This window comes from Globicephala melas, chromosome 10 (assembly GCF_963455315.2).
Source record: "Globicephala melas chromosome 10, mGloMel1.2, whole genome shotgun sequence".
Classification (NCBI taxonomy): domain Eukaryota; kingdom Metazoa; phylum Chordata; class Mammalia; order Artiodactyla; family Delphinidae; genus Globicephala; species Globicephala melas.
Window position 1 is genome coordinate 41782270 of NC_083323.1, and position 12428 is coordinate 41794697.

At 41.0% G+C, this 12428-nt stretch overlaps 1 protein-coding gene across 1 annotated transcript in view; it reads left to right on the plus strand.

The window, feature by feature from the left end:
* The window catches only part of BBS10 (Bardet-Biedl syndrome 10), an 81297-nt gene that overhangs the window by 53277 nt on the left and 15592 nt on the right, over positions 1-12428 (plus strand). The gene's annotated exons all lie outside the window — the stretch shown is intronic.

Below are 12428 nucleotides of genomic sequence, written 5' to 3' on the forward strand. Positions count from 1 at the left end.
GAGGTAGAGGCTGACTGTGATTATGAGAAATCTTGTTCCATTTTCATTCATTCAACCATCACTTCATAAAACATCCACCATGCTGGCCCTGAGAATCTCAGAGTTCCACCATCACTGCTACCTTTGCTCTTCCCTCAAGAACAGGATCAAGGGCAAAAAGAGTGACTGAGGCAGGTTTCTAGAAAGTATAGTCTTTTTGACAGGGTTTAAATTGGTCTGTTTTGGGGAAAATGTTCTGCTGACACTGATTCTTTGGATACTTTTCATCCCATAAGGCCGGATATGATGGATCTAGAAGTTATGTCTATGGGATAACAGGTCAAAGAATAAAAATCAGGGATGCTGTTGACCAGGAGATATTCACAGCGCCTCTCACTCCCCCCACATCCCCTTATTTCACTAATAGTAAAGAGTCTGTCCATGCTCTTGGCTCCGGATACCTTTTTCTTGATAGGGCCAGAGGCTAAGACAAAAGGCCTAAGGACTCAGACTAGTCTGGGCAAAAACACATTCAACCAAGTTATATGTGGTCTATGCTGGGTCACAAGGCTGTGCACTTGGGCTTGGGCTTCATTGACCAGCATCATTTTCTGTGCATATATTTCACTCTAGAGCAGAATTCAGGTATGCAGATTTCCTTGGCCATCAATTCCTCCATCTCCCCGTGTTCCCAACAAGTGGCATAGATTTGATGAACCAAGAAAGCATATTCCCTGGGGACCAGCATCTGGGGAGTAGAAGCCCACAGAGAGTGAGGGAAGCTTTTGTAGGATTTGATATTAGCAGAAAAAGGGATTCCTTTGGGGTGCCAGCTTGACCAAGATTTAGAATGCTGGGCCAGCAAAGAACTGCGAGAGCCAAGGCCAGGTCGTCAGTCAGCTCTGCCCGATGGATCCGAAGGCTCTGACTTCCACTGCTCTGGAAGCTCAGCAGAGGAAGTCAAGCCGGGAGGATGAGATCACCGTCGCCCTAGTACTGTCCCATATGTCACAAAATGGGGCGGCAGGGAGAGCTCTCTCCAGAGAATACTCTGCCTTGTCACTTAGTCAAACAAGGACAAGAACGTTTCAAAATATGTGACCTTTCAGCAGGAGGCAGGTACAGGTCCACCGTCCTTCCTCTGCAATTACAAAATCCAAAGAGCTCTGAAAAAGAGAACACTTTTTTATAAGGTCAGAGACAAAACTCATTTGGTGGCGAAGACAGTTCTGATCATTATATGTGTCTCAGAGCTCCCACTCATCACTATCATATCTGCTGTGTTCATTTTTGTTATTTTGAAATTTGGGTTTAATTTCACTCTTTGAAAAGAGTAGAAGCTGTCCCTGTAAGTAACAGGGAAAAGAAGAAAAGGAAGTACCCGTTGTAATCAATAATGTAGTAAGAAAAGTTATTAGAGAAGAAAACGTGGTGTCTTTCTTAATGAAAAATAGAATATTGGAATCAGAACAATGTATGACTGAAAACTGAATGGCAAGTTGTGGAAGATTTCCTATGCAGTGATGATCAAGGACTAACTGCAAAGGGCAGATAATGTAGATCATGACTGTGTTTATCAAATGGATTTGACAATGCAGAAGTGAACATATACTTCTAGTTTGTTGGTCATGAAGCAAGCTACTTTAATATACTATAAAAATTGAGCACGACATCAACGTGAATATTCAGAAGGCTGCTGTATTAGTCAGGGTTCTCCAGAGAAACAGAAACAATACGGTACTATTTTTTGTATATTTTTAAACATATGTAAAAAAGATTTATTTTAAGGATTTGGCTCACATGATTATGGGGTCTGGCAATTCCAAAATCTCAGATTTTGCACTGAGGCCTTCAACTGCATGAATGAGGCCCACCGACATTACTGAGGGTAATCTTCTTAAAGTCAACTAGTTGTAGATGTTAATCACACCTACATAATACCTTCACAACAACATCTAGACTGGTATTTGACCAAATAACTGGCCACCATAGTCCCTTTTGACCTAGAACACTCCTCATGGTGAGGAGTGAGCCTGGAGGAATAAAGAGGCCTCCAATGTGTGGGCAGAATTGGATCTAGGTGAAGGGATCCGTATTTTCAGTGAACTTATTCTCTCAGTTTTTAACATTGTGGCAAATGTTCCCCCACTTTTCTAAAAACACATTTGAGATGATTCGGGAAAAACAATTTTGTATCCTGTTCTTTTTACATATACATAAAAATGTATAGTCTCTTCCTCCCCCACCCATCTGGTTCCACGACCGTGTAAATCAGTCAGTGTTAACATTTTGTTTATTAGGTATCTTTTCATTGGGTTTATAGGGTATGTTTTTCCATGTTTATATAAACTCACGTATGCATATATAGTATACATACAGAGTTTTATAAGTTTTTTAAACAAAAACAAGATTATTCTTTATGCTTGGTAATTTATCACGGACATCTTTCCAAATTAATGCCTTTCTCTCATTCTTTATAATGGCTGCGTATATTCTATGATATAGGTATATCATTATTTATTCAACAATTTTTGTTTGCAGATGTACATTTTATTTCTAGTTTTTTTATTATTAAAGATAATGCTCTGGAATATGGGAATCAATAAATAAACTGATGTAGTTATATCATAGTTAAAATAAGTGGACTAGATGTATATGTAACAACATGTTTAGATCTTAAAAACAATCTTGAGTGGAAAAAATATGCAGAACTATATACTGATTATGGATATGTATAGACGTAATAAAAAAAATTTAACAGAAGAAAAAGTAATGCTTCAAAAAATATTCTGGTACATATATCTGCATGTGCTGATGCATTTGTTTCTCTAAGAGAGATTTATAGGATATCCCACCTAGGACAAAGTCGGCAAATTTCTGTTCCCTTTTCACATGACATGGCTTGGAGTGAATTCACTATTCTGTTTACCAGCTTTTACATATGTGTACTAAGTCCTATTTGGAAAAAAGAGGAATATAAGAAAAATAATAATTTAAAATTCTTCTTCAACTGGACACAAAATTCCTGGGGACTTTGAACAGAACATACCTAACCTGACTATTCACTTTCCTTGTTCTAGAGCCTGTCCTTTTATTTAGGGATGGCAAAACATTGTGTTCACTTTGAGGGCATCAATCTTATTAATAATTTGATCCTGACTCTTAAAATAATAAATATTCCGAAAAGGATCTGAGAGAAATGTTTTTTAATGGTCCAAATATCAATACAAAGCTTTATCCACCCCAGTTTATCCACCCCAAAGGGATACAGGATAAAAGCAATCAAGACTGGCAAGTCTCTGACCCTGAATTTTAAGCTGAAGGGCTGACCCAATTTTTATATGGTATAGATATCAAGGATGGAAATGTGGCGTGCAAGAGACATGAGTGAGTTTGCCGACACACGATCCAGTCCTGCTCCCATGTCTGACACTGTTCCTTTGAAGGTGTTCTACCTGTTCATGAATGGGCTTCAACAGCCTAGCAGGTCCAGGACTGATGGCCTTGCAGGTGGCCACTCTAGGAAACTGCCTTGGGTACAGTTAATTCCTTCCTTCCTCCCTTCTTTCCTTCCTTCCTTTCTGTTGAAATATAGTTGACACACAACATTGTGTAAGTTTAAGGTGTACAACTGCGTTGATTTACTACGTTCGTATATTTCAAATTGATTACCCCCTTAGCTTAGCTAACACCTCCATAGTCACATGATTAACATAGTGAGAACATTTAAGATCTAGCCTCTTAGCAACTTTGAAGTATGTAATGTAGTACTGCTGACTGTAATTACAATACTGTGCATTAAATCTCCAGAGCTTATTCATCTTCTAGTTGCAAGTTTGTCCCCTTAAACGACATCTCGCCATTTCCCCCACCCTCAGCCCCTGGTAACATCCCTTCTACTCTCTGTTCGTATGATTTTGGCTTCTTTGGATTCCACATATTAGTGATATACAGTATTTATCTTTCTCTGTCTGACTTAGCTCACTTAGCATAATGCCCCCAAGGTCCATCCATGTTGCTGAAAAATGACAGGATTTCCTTCTTTCTCATAGCTGAATAATATTTCATTGTATGTATACCACAGTTTTGTTTGTTTGTTTGTTTGGGCTGCGTGCATGGCTTATGGGATTTTTGTTCCCTGACCAGGGATTGAACCCAGGCCCTCGGCAGTGAGAGCACGGAGTCCTAACCACTGGACCAGGGAATTCCCCACATCTCCTTTATCCATTCATCCATTGACAGACTCTTAGTTTGTTTCCATATCTTGCCTATTGTGAATAATGCTGCAATAAACATGGGAGTGCAGATATCTTTTCAATATCCTGTTTTCATTTCCTTTGAATATATACCTAAAAGGGGGGCTGCTGGTCCATATGGTGGTTCTATGTTTAATTTTTTGAGGAACCTCCATACTGGTTTCTGTAGTGGCTAAACCAGTTTACATTTCCACCAACAGTGCCCATTTTCTCCATATCCTTCTTATCTCTTGTCTTGTTGACAGTAGCCGTTCTAATAGATGTGAGATGATATCTCATTGTAGTTTTCATCGGCATTTCCATGATGATCAGTAATGTTGAGCATTTTTCTATGTACTTGTTGGCCATTTGGATGTTCTTTGGAAGAAATGTCTATTAAATTTCTCTGCCCTTTTTTTTTTTTTTTTTTTTTTTTTTGTGGTACGCCTTGCACCGCTGTGGCCAGTCCCGCTGCGGAGCGCAGGCTCAGTGGCCATGGCTCACGGGCCCAGCTGCTCCGCGGCATGTGGGATCTTCCCAGACCGGGGCACGAACCCGTGTCCCCTGCATTGGCAGGCGCACTCTCAACCACTGTGCCACCAGGGAAGCCCTCTGCCCATTTTTTAATCAAATTGTTTACTTGTTATAAGTTGTGTGAGTTCTTTATATATTTTGGATATTAATCCCTTATAAGAAATATGGTTTGCAAATCTTTTCCCTCATTACTTAAGTTGCCTTTTGTTGTTTTTTTTTCCTTTGCTGTGCAGAAATATTTTAGTTTAATGTAGTCCCACTTGTTGATTTTTGCTTTTGTTGCTTGTGCTTTTGGTGTCAGAATTTCTTCAATATATATTTAGAAAACTTCTAATCCCATCTACTTGTCAGAATTCCCCCCTTAAGGCAAGTTATCTTAAACATTATCTAGTTGCAGAATTCACAAATTGAAGCCACTCTTTAAACACCTACTGAGAGGAAGTAGGGTTTGGGTGGGGGGCACAAGGGCACAATGAGGAGACCACTAACCTGAGTATTACCTACAGACCCCAAGTTCTGGGGAGGATGTCTTCACATCTCCCTGCCCTATTGCCTCAACACCCTTATAATTTTCTACGATGTTATTTGTAAATAACCAAAAATGGGTCAGATGTCCACTCTCTTTGATCCTATAGCTCAGTGTGCTTACTATCTCAGATTTATCATATTCTAAGATTTTTAAATGAAAGTATTAGTGAAGCCATGTTCCAACTGATACTAAGACTCCTTAGGTCTTTAATCCTCCTATACAAAGCCAAATTTACTATATATTGTCACTGAGGCAGGGGCAATGTGATTTTGCTCCCAAAGTACATGCCAGCCTTTAGATACTAGACAAATAATTTTCAAACTACACACCTGGACAGCCCTACTTCCCCACAAAAATCAAGTAGAATGTCCTACTCTAATTTGGGAGTCCTTTACATATTTCTAACCCAGCTTTGTAAAAGAATGCACACAGATCAATCTCAGCCTACTAGGTTGTTAGTTTCTAGGATTCAGGGACTGTGTTTTATTCATCTTTTTATTGTTGGCTCCCAGTAGAGTGCCTGACATATAGAAGGCACTCAACAAATATTTGTCAAATAGTTGTTAAATTTAAAAGTGGAGCAGAGAGGGACTTTCCTAGTGGTCCAGTGGTTAAGAATACACCTTCCAGTGCAGGGGACTTGGGTTCAATCCCTGGTTGGGGAACTAAGATCCCACATGCCGGGGGTGGGGCAGTGGGCAACTAAGCCCACGTGCTGCAACTACTGAGCCCATGTGCTCTGGAGCCTGCGCGCCACAACTAGAGAGAAGCCCCGCGCCACAACAAAGAGCCTGCGTGCCGCAACTGAGGCCCGACACAACCAAAAAATGAAATAAAATAAATAAATATTATTTTAAAATTAAATAAAAAATAAAAATGGATCAGAGAAGGAAACCAGCGCTTACTCAGCACCTACTATATGCCAGGCTGTGGGCTAAGTGCTTTGCAAAATTCATTGCAGTATTTGGTATTTGTTAGTGTTCTGTATGGTGTGTGGCTCCAGGAATTGCACTAGGACTAGTGAAGACTGTAGGAAGATACATTTCTGTTCAATATTAAGAACTTTCTAATGTTCAGAGCTGACTAAAGATGGAGTTGGCTGCCTCAGGGAGGGTGAATTCCCTATGACTATACATAGATTGGAGAGGTTATGTGAGGACCCAAGCATCAAGTAGGGAGGAGGCTGTCAGCCAGATCAGGCTCCCAGATTCAGATGCCTACAGAGGCTAGGCCAAAAGAAGAGGCCAAGTGGAAGAAGTACTTCACTTCTCCTTTACCTCCAGGTGAAATAGTTACAGCATTGTGATAAACAGTAGCAGGCTTTTGGCCCCTAAGTTGGAGATATAATAGGGAGTAATGGGGTCTGTGAATATTCTGTCTAAAGAGCACAATCAGTTGTTATTCAGCACCAAGAGTTTCCATGCAGGAATTTGAGTCCTGTGTTGAGAAGTTTTTCTATTTTTCAATTTGTAAATGTGCTATCCAGTTCCATGGGGGCCACGGGGGGAAACACTGTGGGACACACAACATGTCTGCACATTTGGCCCATGGTCAGTTTATTATCTCTGCAACTAATAACGTTTAAGATAACTTTAAACCTGAGATTCTTGAAATATTTGCCTTATAGAATGGCTATAATCCAGTGTTTGGGTATAAATGATAAATCCTGATATTTAACGACAATGTCCTAAGTTTACAACTTCTCTAGCTTTAACTTTTACACAGGGGGATTAATTTGTGCTGGCCCTATTTTATTTCACTGCTTTTTTGTCATCATCATCATTGCATCAAAGGCTTATATGATTATTTTATGTAACTTCATCAACCACAGGATTGATTGATAACACAGGGACTGAGAAAGGCAGGTAATCTTATTATGACTTCGAGCACAAAGCTCAGCTCCCAGGGGCACAGGCCGACTACAGTGAATTAAAACGCTGTCCAAAATGATGCACACTTTGGCAGTGATATTTTGACAGTCTCAGTTTTGAATTATCTTTCCAGATGTTCTCTCAGAAAAATTAGAGAAACCCCATTTCCAGTGAAAGTCCTTTGAGCATAAGCTGAAAAATTACCTAGAATAGAAACTTACACCCTTCTACAAGGTGAATTTCTTCCCTTCTTGATTTAGTCTGATGGAAGCTATTATTTGGAATTCAGGAAAAGTAGTGCAGAAACCACAAATGTCTTCTCCTGGGATGATAGATTACTGATGGCCATGTCCTAGAAGAATGTAATTGCTGATTTCTAGGGAATGACCTCGAGTGGCTTAGATCAGCTCTGCTCTGGGCTATAGTAAAAAGGTCCAAGTCCATTCCTTTCCTTTCTTTTCTTTCTTGATGTGTTAGTCCATTCAGGCAGCTATAAGAAAATACCATAAATCGGGTGGCTTATAAACAACAAACATTTATTTCTCACAGTTCTGGAGGCTGTGAAGTCTTAAGATCAAGGCACCAGCAGATTCAGTGTCTGCTGAGGGCGCATGGTAACCTCACATGAAAGGGACAGTATTGCTTCCAGTTGCAAAGTGGTGTCTCCTGAGTGTCCATGTATAGGCTAGAGTGGAAATTTCTGTGTAGTAATTGTGAGGTAAAGGTTCTCCCCTGGGGAGAACTAGCCCAGGGTAAGGACCTTGGAGGTCCACAAGGAACTGAGGGTTGGAGTGGGTAAGACAAAAAATTTTCAAGATCTACAAGAAGGTGGCTAGACAGAGAAAGTAGATCCAAGATTCAAGTCCAAGGGTATTAGTTACAGAGTAAATCTGGACTCCTGAATAAATTTCTGGCAACAGAAGACGTATGAAGAAGGTAAAGCCAGCAGTATTCAGAGGTGAAGCTATATGCCAGGGTGGTGCTGGAAAAAAAGTGGGAATGGAGGTAGTTATTAAGGGCACCAGGACTTTTCAGGGTCTGAGAGTACATAGATTGGTTCAGTCACAGTATTTCTCTAAAAAGTAGAACTATAAAAAATGGAAGAAACCTGTACATGGAGGTTCATAGCAGCTTTATTTGTAATAGCTAGAAACTGTAGTCAGTCCAGAGGTCCTTCAAAAGGTGAGTAAACAAACTGGTATATACATACCATAATGTGCTACTCGGCAATAAAAAAGGGAACAAATTATTAATATACTCAAAAACTTGTATGAATCGCCAGGGAATTACCCTGAGGGAAAAATATTAAAACCCCAAAAGGTTACGATTCTATTTATATAACATTTTTGAAAGATAAAATTTTATAAATGGAGGACAGATTGGTGGTTGCTAGGGGTTAAGGACCCAGGGTGAGGAGAATAGATTGGTGGATTGCATTCAAGTCAGTGTCCTTCCTGGCTGTGATTTACACTATAGTTTTGCAAAATGTTACCATTGGGAAAAACTAGGAAGAGTGCACAAGGGACTCTCTGTATTATTGCTCACACCTGCATGTGAATCTATAATTATTGCAATAAAAATTTCAGGTAAAATGTTAGAGAGGGGCTTCCTTGGTGGCGCAGTGGTTTAGAGTCTGCCTGCCGATGCGGGGGACACGGGTTCGTGCCCCGGTCTGGGAAGATCCCACATGCCGCGGAGCGGCTGGGCCCGTGAGCCATGGCCACTGAGCCTGCGCATCTGGAGCCTGTGCTCCGCAGCGAGAGAGGCCACAGCGGTGAGAGGCCCACGTACCGCAAAAAAAAAAGTTAGAGAGTCACATAATAAAATGACTTGTCAAACCTGAAAGCAATTCAATCTAGTTTGATCTAACATACATAATACTGGATGTCCGTTAAGTGATGGTTGCTGAGGTAATGATGGGGGAATGCAAAGGGCTTACCCAAGGGTTTTCCTAACCAGAGAGGATGCTCTGAAATCCACCTGATTTCACTAAGACTTTCCTTAGGAAGACAATAATGGACTCCTCCATCATGTTTTGGAATTAATGAAGAATTGAGTGAATATGTGACAGTCCTGGAGACATATACAGTGATTCCCACCAAATTGGCTAAAACTCTAGGTCTAACAGAACTGATGTCATGAAGTACATTTGGAAGGGATGGGTAGCAGTACAGACTCCTCAGAAGAGTTTTCGATCTCTTAGGAATGTATGGAGGTTGGAGACTGAAGGAGACTTCTAAGAGATCCATGGCCACACTGAGCCAAGTTGAGGTTCATGGAGTTCTCTGGGACGCAGAGACCCCTAGAGGCCTCATGCTTTCATCCACTGTCAAGCTGAAACCATAAATTACTTGTACAACTTCCAGATATCTACTCTGTTAGTATATGGAAGAGTTTGGATAGGTTGAGTCACATTATTTCCGTCTTTTCCTGGGCAAACTGTCAGACTGCATTTCTGAGCTCCCTTAGAAGTCAGATGTAAACACATGCCTGAGTTTTGTCAATTGGAAATTCCAAGTGGACACTGACACTGAGTTCAGGACATGCCCCCTCAAAATATACCACTTTGGTGTATTGATTATCTTGAGCTGTAGACACTGGAAAAACAGTACATATAAGGAGGGGCTTTCTCTGAACTCCCCTATCTGCCTGAAGATGGAACCTCCCAAGGTAACTCAACTGTCATAGATCCCCTCCCCAGGAGTTTCATCAACCAGGGGAAATTGACTGTTATCACCGAAAATACTAGAAGTCAACACCACCCCCAAACTCTGTCACCAACTATCCTACCTCCCATCTAGTCTTCTAAGAATTTATCTTTTCTAAAAATCATTTATTCTCCCATAAGAGGCCTACATTCCTCCTCCCCTTTCCCCATTAGAATGGTAATTAAGCCTGAATTCTAAGCTACCTTGGAAGTTACTCATTTTCTCCTGGGTATCTCCCATGTATACATGAGGTATACATATTAATAAACTTCTTTGGTTTTTCTCTTGTTAATCTCCCTTTTACTCCAGGGGTCTTGGCTAAAAACTTCTCCCCTATAATTGTTATAATGATATGTAAAAAGAACAGGATACAAAATTGTTTTTCCCGAATCATCTCAAATGTGTTTTTAGAAAAGTGGGGGAACGTTTGCCACAATGTTAAAAACTGGCACCAGCAGATTCAGGGATACTGAAAGGGATACTGAAAATAAGTATCCCTTCACCTAGATCCAATTCTGCCCCACACTTTGGAGGCCTCTTTATTCCTCCAGGCTCACTCCTCACCAAGAGGAGTGTTCTAGGTCAAAAGGCACCCCATCCGGAGCTCATCTCCCACCCCCAGCCCCTCACTTTTATTCCATATGCTTCAGGTATCCTAGACCCTGGAATTCCTCCTACTTTCATTTTTTGGGATCTGCTTTCCTGATGTTAGGTCACATCCACTATGCACACCCCTTGGGCCAAGAAGCAGCTGTCTGTGGGAGTGAGGAGCTGTGACGTGGATATATAGGGAGGAAAAAGTAGTTTCCCGCTACACTTCTATGTCCTTGGCTAGGACCCCCACAACAAAAGACAGATTAATAAGAGAAAATAAAACAAATGCATTAATAAGTATACTTCATGTATACATGGAAGGTACCCAGGGAAAAATGAATAATCCAGAGATTTAGTTAGAACTTGAGTTTATATAGTATCTTAGCAAAGGAATGATAAATTTTTATAGAAGTGATGAGATAAAGGAAAAGGACCTGAGTCTCTAGGGACAGCAAATAATGGGAAGGCAAATATATAGGAAACTAACGACAGATAAAAGCTGGTTAGTAAAGTTTGTTATGTAGATTCCTGTGGTGCCATCTCCAGGTATAAAAGACCTAAAGTTATCTCTGGTGATTAACTTCTGTTCTTCCTGGTAGAGAGGGGAAGAGGGACGCCTTTGAAAATGTATGTCCTGCTTTTAGGCAAGTAGAGGAAGGGTAGGGAGCTTATTTTCTATCTGCTTCTTCTCAGTTGCCTTCAGCTCAAAATAATCCTTATGCCAACGTGGCAAATTTGGGGGGTGGCATATTCTGCCACCTCACAGATGGTGCTTGAATGCATGAACTGAGGTGTCACACATGCATATGCATAAGGTCCCTTATGGTGCAAGATGGACCTGGGGCGTGGGGGGAAGGGAAGGGGACTGTCTGCAGGCCAGGAGACCAGGGGTTGGCTGTCCTTACAGTGCCATGCTCTAACTTGTAGGAGTTTGTGAATTCTAAATCTGAACTTGGCTTCTAGGTCATTATGAAGACATACTGGTAAAGTAAAAGATAGAACATATTTTATTATTTGTGAGTTTGCCTTATAACTTTAAATATCTGGGCACATGGTATAGGAGTCTCCATTTGCACCCAGGCCATGCAGGGAGAGGAAGAGATCTGCTTAAATATGCGCATTATCAACATTTTGCCACATTGACTTGCCTGCCCTCCTCCCCCCCTTCCTTCTTTCCTTCCTCTCTTTCTTTCGTTTCTATCATCTATCTATTTTTCTGTCTGTATCAATGTGCTTTTTTTTTTTTAATGCTGAACCGTGCCCCATAGTGTTAACAGAAGCTGGTGACTAACAAGATTTTTTTTTTTTTTAATATTTTTTTCCCATGCTGAGGGTTCTTTTTTTTTTTTTTAATTAATTTATTTATTTTTGGCTTCATTGGGTCTTCGTTGCTGCATGCGGGCTTTCTCTAGTTGCAGCAAGCGGGGACTACTCTTCGTTGTGGTGCACGGGCTTCTCATTGTGATGGCTTCTCTTGTTGCGGAGCGCAGGCTCTAGGCGCGTGGACTTCAGTAGTTGCAGCACGCGGGCTCAGTAGTTGTGGGACGCAGGCTTAGTTGCTCCGTGGCATGTGACATCTTCCTGGACCAGGGATTGAACCTGTGTCCCTTGCATTGGCAGGTGGATTCTTAACCACTGCATCACCAGGAAGTCCCTATTGAGGCATTTTGCATGCCGTTTTTTGTTTCTTTGGGTTTTTTTGGCCACACGGTGTGGCATGAGGGATTTTAGTTCCCCAACCAGGGGTGGAACCTGTGCCCCCTGAAGTGGAAGCGTGGAGTCTTAACCCCTGGACTGCCAGGGAAGTCCCATTATGCATGTCTTTTTTTCCATTTGTCTAGTTATTCTGTTTTGTTGTAGTTTATAAAATGTGAGTTCATGATGGATTGAGAAAAGAAAAACTGGTTCTTCACCTCAGATAGTTTGAGAAGCACTGTCCTTAAAACAGTGTTTGGCAGGAGTGTGTGTATGTGTGCAT